The sequence below is a fragment of the Fukomys damarensis genome, unplaced genomic scaffold (genome assembly GCF_012274545.1).
Source record: "Fukomys damarensis isolate Sample0158 unplaced genomic scaffold, DMR_v1.0_HiC HiC_scaffold_37, whole genome shotgun sequence".
Classification (NCBI taxonomy): Eukaryota; Metazoa; Chordata; class Mammalia; order Rodentia; family Bathyergidae; genus Fukomys; species Fukomys damarensis.
In genome coordinates, this window is record NW_022900949.1 from 60,025,552 (window position 1) to 60,032,258 (window position 6,707).

Here is a 6,707-nt window from a genome sequence, read left to right on the forward strand (position 1 = left end):
TGACTTGCCAACACTTGCGCATGTTTTTCACGTAAGAAGATCAATCTGCTAGTTTATGAATCCACCGTGGTTTGACCCATACAGACAAGTGACATATACTTTGCTGTTCACAGCTCTCCGCTACGGTCTGCAGTGCCTTGCGTGATACAAACCCTGCTTGTCTCCGTGGTCTCCTCTCTTACCAGTCCCCATCCACACAACTCGCTCCCTCCTGCCCTCCTGCTTTCATTGCGTTTCACAAGCAGCCATGCTCGCCTCCTCCTCAGATCACTCGTCTGTGCTGTTTACTTGCACGGAACACTCATGCCCATCTCCTCACATATCTTCTTCCCTCACACAATCAAGGATCTGCTCAAAATTTACCTTCTCAAAGGAGCCTTTCTTGACTACACTCTACAAGATGTCAACCCTGTCCTGCTCTATACCTACCGTGCTCTGCTTTTATTCCTTTCTTCATGGTTTTATCACTGCTTAATATACATGATTGTGCTGTTGTTATTATTTGCCACTCTTTACTGAATAGTAAACTACTGAAAGATGCAGGCTTTTGTCATACCCACCCACTACTATATTTTCAGCTCTTACAAGTACTGTCCAGATCATAGCAGCTGTTCAACCAATGTTAAATGCTTAATCTTTAAGATCGGAAAGAAAATTTAGTGATTTTTCCTTTTGATTTGAGCGAAGAACTCTGGAACTGTACTAAAAGTGTTTGCTGCTGTAAGAAGCAATAACTGAAGAAAAAATATACAGTAAAGAGGTGGAAGCAAAGCAAAACAGAATTTAGTGATGCTGTGTACTTGTAGATCAAACTTGCATAGACAAACCAAAGCTTAAAACTTACGCATCAATGGACTCTACAGTTTTGTGAGCCAGAATTCTTCTCATTTGTTTAAAGCACTGTTAGTTGAATTTTCTGAATGCTTTTACCAATTGAAAGATTCCTTTAGAACTACACAGCTGTCTTCTTGCTTTGTTTTTAAAAAGGCATTTAAAAATACCTTATTCCAATGACTATGTGTAAAAGAGGTCATGGTCTTCAATTCTTTTTTATTATAAGGATGCTGATTTTATGTCCAACATATCTCATATGAAGAACATCTCTGCATCCTCTGTAATACTGCTGTACAAGATACTCTTCATCATGCTATTGTGCCTGGGTAGCCTATATATAATGGAATAAAAATCATTTTACAATTTAGTAACAGGAGACATTTTCCTCTTTTGATATACTACTGTACTTCTCTTCATCAACTCATAAATCTTTCACGAGTCATTTATCTTTGTCTTGCTTGGCAGAAGCGTAAGCTAAATTAAATATTTAATTTTCATAACTATTCTTTCCAGACTGTTAGTATAATTTTCCCTTCTTTCAAACATAATATGTGGATATTTATGTTTTTTTACTTAACTCCCTTAATACATGTGTGACTTATACAGTAAGCAGAAACAAATACTATATAGGCTGAATATATATGATAAATAGAACATATTTTTCAACCTCACATGTGACATTTTACTTTTAAAGTAAAACTTCTTTACCCTATAAACCTGTTTCCCTATTCTAAAAGGATTACATCAATCACAACTATCCTCTTTTCTCCATCCTTTCTACCTACCCTGTGTTATCTCATCCTATCTGTTCTACCTCCAATGACATACTTTAAAAATCTGGGATAGAAAAAGGCCCAGTTTACAGCTACTTTTATAGAGAAAACAAGTAATTTCAATAAGAAGTCTTAATTACTCTTGAAAATCAGAAGTGAATTTTTAGGTTGTAAACTTTTTTTTCTTACCTACAGCATTATGGTTATAGCACTTAGTGAGCTCCTCTTAGTGTTAAAGTACTACTAACACACCTTTTAGTACAGTTATTTAGTTCTTGGTAATGCTAATAGTTTCTCCTTTTTGATGTGCCAGTGGTGTACTTTCTTCTTTTTTTATCCACTGGTAATTTGGGGAGCAGGAAGGAAAGGGTTTTACACACTAGCCAGCCACACTCTACTTTATACTTTTTTGCAGGGAGCTTACTTGGTGGGAGGGTTTTGATGCAGTACTTTATTTAATCTGACTATCCACATTCTAGAAAATCATATTAAACATAAGGTCAATGACTAACAAGAGCTTTCTGAACAGCTGCTCTTCTGACAATTTGGAGGATTGGTTCTGTCATTTGGTTATTTAAGCTAACTATACAAAACATTTCAATTCAATTGACCTGGAAGTTCCAAACCACATCCTCATTTTCTCAGAGATGGATAAGGGATTCAGCTTGCTCAATGTATCTTTACTGGGAGTTTGATCTTTGAAATGATTTTGTTTTAATATTTCACTTAAAACACTTACAAAGAAATTGGTTTCTCTCATCATCGATTTCTTGCACTAGTCGTATTTGTTTACGATTCTATATCTGGCAACACCATTTTTCTACTGAGACCATCAATAGCTAACTGTTGCTGTCAGGATAGGTTCCAAACTCCTTAGCCAGGTCCCGTGCAGGAAGATCCAGTGTAACTCTCCTTGGTCCATCTCTTGTACGCCTGCCCCCCACTTTCCCTAAGTATGGCTGAATGAATTCACACATTTGCAGAGTCCAAAGGCTGTCTTATCAGATGCTGGATGACAGTGCTCTCTTCAACTGGCTCACCTTATTCTTCTTCAGAAAGACCCTCACATGCCCCTCCTCCACATTATTTCTCTCAACCCAACAAGAAGGCTGGTAAACCTAGCCTGCTTCCTCAGAAACCTGCAGTGATCCCAATTTTGCCATTTCCTCTACCTGCTTACGGCATCAAGCCCCTGGAGGTCGAGGATGCTCACTTAGCTACCTGATGTGCCAATTCCATAAATGAAGTCTTTAAGGAGTGCTTAACAGACATCTGTTGAATAAATGAATTGAATGTGCTATTCTGGCTAAGAGGAAAAGAAACGTTAGTAGCCTAATGGCCTCCAAGTTCCAAGGTTTCCATTCTCAGCTGATTATTCTTTGCCTCTACAGAGTCTCCCTACTCTTCCCCATTCTCTTCTTGTTCTGGCAAGTCCATAATGTTGGACTTTACCAACCAGGCCTTTCTGTGGCTTCAGCAGTGACAGACAGTGGCCTCAGAGAGAAGTGTCAGAGAAGAGCAGCTGGGATGCTCTGTGTCTTTGTTCTTTCCTTTTACTGAAGACAGGCAGACAGGAAATGAAGGCCGAAGCTCCTACAGGGTGTCCACTCTGACATAGCTGTCCGTACCATCTTCCCATAACTGCTGCTTCTCCCCCCGCTTCTAAGATCTTTGCTTTTCTTCCTCATTTCTCTTCCCCTTATTTTGCTTCCATTTTGTTTCCCTTCTCTTTTGCCTTTCCTTGCCCCATCCAAACTATGATGGGCCGGGGTACCACCCCATCGTATGTGGTTTTGCTTACACTTTGCCCAAACCTACATAAACAGCCAGTTCTTTAAACTCTTTCAATTGTCTTCTTAAATGAGTTCTCTCTCTTCTTTCTGGATCCTGGGTAATACGTCTGAAGAAGCCTAATTGCTTTTGCTTGCCCTATGTTTACAATTCTTTTTCTATAATCCAACAAATTTATTTACTATTGACGGAAAGTGGCTATTTGGTGGCTGATCCCTTATAGGAGAAGTTGTCCTAACCCAAAGGCCTGCATTCAGTTTCTGGTTCAATTTCACAGCAGTTTTACTCAACAAATAATAGGATCATACTCCATTGGGCCTTTTTAAAAATTTAAACTAAGCCACTTTGCCTTGTACAAATTGAATTATTTAGTAACAAGCCAGACACACACCACACTCCAAGTTCCTCCAAATGAGATCTGTGCTCTGAGTGGTAACAGGGTATGGGCTATGTCGTCATGGTGAAAGGTCAATGGATACTTTGCATTCCTTCTAGTGTCACAGTGCTGTTCTGAAATACCTTGGACATGAACTATTATGGTAGATCGGGGGTTCTGCATTTTTTGGCTCCCCCCATCTTACTCCTACAGATTTTTCCTCTGTCAGGAACAGTAGAATACAGCTAAGAGGTGAGCCAAGCTCATTCTCTGTGACTTCATAGTCAACCCCTTGACTTGTTCAATAATAAAACACTGTTCTTATTATTTTTTCTGTCCCTACCACTTCTGACATCTAAACAAGCATGGTATGTTCTTTAGACATGTTTAAAATCAGAAACCTTCTCAAAATTGCTTTTTCTCTAAAGTGCATTTATGTCTAAATGCAACCTCTTAACTTTTCTGACTTACACTTAGCCATTTTATTCCCAGCAATATTGCAGAGCATTTAAGGTAACTTAAAATGTGTCTACAAACTGCAGTTTATTTCATTGTATAGCTATGGGTGACAAAACCTGTGACACTCACATAAATCAGTTTGTGTGTGTGTGTGCATGTGCGTGTGTGTGTGTGTGTGTGTGTGTATGTGTGTGTGTGTCGGGAATAACTCCAGACTAACCTAAGGGTAACTATTTAACAAGAGTTAAAAGCCAAAATTACTTTTGATCCTTTTGACTATTCGATCATTCAATTAAATATCACCAGGTTTCCTAACCATTCCTCCCATACTGTTTTAAGATGGAAGTGTAATAAGGGCACTAAAAAAGGGGTTACTAATGTTTGCATAATTTGGAAAAGTAGAAGACATAAAATCTATACTAATTTTAGCTCTGCGTCATTAAACATAAAATATTGATTATTGCTCTTTATAACAGAATATATGAAGCTAGCTAGGCTGCTGTGTCCACATAAAGTGATTCTGATGCTTTGGCCTTGGACCTCAGTGACTGTAAATGATGCTCCTTGGCGACAGCTGGGAGGCTAGCATTCTGGTCCACAGCCTTAAGAGATACACTTCCCAGATTAGACCAAGAATGACCCAGCTGCACAGCCTAACTTCAGAAAATTAAATTGGAGGGAGTCCAAACCTCTGTTGAAATAACTGCTTGAATTACAATGTTTCCATGGGCCTCGTTATAATGTAAATGTGCTTTACAATTTATTGCCATTTCTTTTCTACCCCTGCTGTGAATATGGGCATTAATAGTCAACTCATATATTTAAAGGCAAAAAGGCATCAAAAATAAAAATGCAGGATTCATGCTTTCTCCCCATGGAAAGCAAAGACAAAATTCCTTTCTTTTTTGCTTTTCCATTTTTTGCAAAAAGAGTGTACGTTTCATTTATGTATTATGCATTAATGTTTTTTATGGCTGGCAGACCTGTAAATTTCACACAGGCAAGTTACCTAGTAGCTGAACATGAATTTCTTTGGGAGGAAAAAAATGGCTAATAGGAGATCAACAGCTCATTTAAAGGATTCATTCAGGTAAGTTATGGGCACATGCGGCATATATGAATAGGTAGGCTTAAAAAGAGACTTGCTTGTTTCTAGCACTGTAAGGGCATTTTGAATTCCCAAGATACAGAGGGGCTATGATTTTATGGAAGCAATCACTGAGTGAGGTACTGACTGGAGGCTGAGCCTTATAATGCTGGCTCACCATAAGATTATTACTCGCTGCTTTATACTTAGTAAACTTTGGAACTTATAAATAAAAGATATAACAATGAGAACCATTATGACAGTTTGTACTCTATTCTTCTCTGCCCAACCAGGCTATGTGCATAGGCAGTAGCACATAAAAGCTTTTGAATGACAAACATACACAAGAGTGCCAACAAAATGAATGCATTTAAACAAATGCCAAGTGGAAACATATTATGTAAAATCTCAATTATCACTGTTTAAGTCACTGTCCTTGTTCACCTTGAATCTGAGCTGATTTCAACCTCTGAGATTTTTCTAGAATACATCAGAAAGATACACCTACAACAAGATCACTCAAGCCAGTCCTCTGACCTCATGTGGATAAACACCCGAAAACTGCAATCCAGCTGCAAGGTATCCAGGAACATCACACAAGATGAAGCAACCCAAACTTCCCTTTTCTTTCTCTAAGACACAGCACAGTCTCAAGAACTTTTACTAGTTTCAGACCATAGTCATTTTAAAACTATTATTATAGAAAGAAGACTCAGCTCATTACGGAGTCTACTTCCATTAAACACAGGATACAAGAAATTGAAGCTGTATTGGCAATAATTTTAAGGTAACCTCTTTACTCAAAGTTGATTCAGCTTACTAGCAAGACAACCATGAAAAAGTCAACTGAGACTGAAATTTTTTCATCTGATATCATTTCTGTGTTATGAAAAAAAAGAGAAAACCATACTGAGAACTCAAATGTAAATAAGTACATGAGCCAGCAAATAAATATCTCTCTGAATGCAGCCAGAATGGCAAATTTAGATAAGCAAATCCATATATTCCAGCTTTCCTATGCCAAAAGACAACAACAAAGTGTATAGGTAATCAGAACATGTAACTTTCAAACTGTTTGTATCTGATTCTGGAATGCATGCTTTGTATTCAATTTTTTTGCTTAGTAAGTCGGAAAATGAGTTGACACTTCTTATCTACTCACCCGGTTACATTAAGGAAGAACCAGACTACTGAATATGTAGGGAAGAGCTTTCCTAAAACGTTCTGCACCCTTCTACCTACCTAGCTCCTCCTTTCCGTTCTATTAGTACTCTTGTTCAGGACCATGTTAGCTCTCATCAGAACTATGAACTTTGTTGCCTACTTTCTCTCTTTAAAGTACATTTCCATTTGACCCAGCCATCCCTCTGCTGGGTATCTTTCCAAA

At 38.2% G+C, this 6,707-nt stretch overlaps 1 long non-coding RNA gene across 1 annotated transcript; it reads left to right on the forward strand.

The window, feature by feature from the left end:
• The first annotated feature begins 4,115 nt into the window (after positions 1–4,115).
• Positions 4,116–6,070, forward strand: LOC109118041. Its single transcript, XR_002025311.1, has 3 exons — positions 4,116–4,142; positions 5,215–5,323; positions 5,805–6,070. It is a non-coding gene; the product is annotated as an uncharacterized LOC109118041 (long non-coding RNA).
• Positions 6,071–6,707: the final 637 nt, after the last annotated feature.